This window comes from Penaeus monodon, chromosome 24, assembly GCF_015228065.2.
Source record: "Penaeus monodon isolate SGIC_2016 chromosome 24, NSTDA_Pmon_1, whole genome shotgun sequence".
Taxonomy (NCBI): domain Eukaryota; kingdom Metazoa; phylum Arthropoda; class Malacostraca; order Decapoda; family Penaeidae; genus Penaeus; species Penaeus monodon.
Window position 1 is genome coordinate 1,231,125 of NC_051409.1, and position 496 is coordinate 1,231,620.

General features: G+C 32.9%; 1 protein-coding gene across 1 annotated transcript in view; it reads right to left on the reverse strand.

Annotated features, from left to right (window-relative positions):
- Nucleotides 1-496, reverse strand: part of LOC119588796 — an 11,996-nt gene that overhangs the window by 6,662 nt on the left and 4,838 nt on the right. The window lies entirely within an intron of this gene.

A 496-nucleotide genomic window follows, 5' to 3' on the forward strand; every position in this document is an offset into this window, starting at 1 on the left:
TTCCCTTGCCCTTTTTAGATAATACTCTTTGATGAATCACTCCTAAAGGAATTTTTTTTTCCCCAAGAACAAAACTGAAGACAAAGAATACAAGAATTACAAAACAGAAATACAAAAAAGTTCCCGCAAGACTAGCCTGGGTCTTCATGTTAACATCTTATGCTAATTATCCTGCAGTAAGTGATTATAGGAGACCACGTGGCAGGGCGGGCAGGCAGACCGAGCTCGTGGCAGACAAGAGGAACAGCTTGGGTGTGCATCTAAGGTTAGATTTTGCATATATGAAATTACGAATTACAGATTTTTTTTGCAATAATGATGAATAAAGAAAAGAATAGCAATGATATAATTACAATAAAATGTGAAAATAATGATTTACCATAATCCAAAAAGATAAGAAATATTGATATAAAATCGAACAAGCTGTCTTAAAGCATATTAAGATTAAGTGATTTTTTTAGAATACGGTAACATGATAAAACGATAAAAAAGAGTG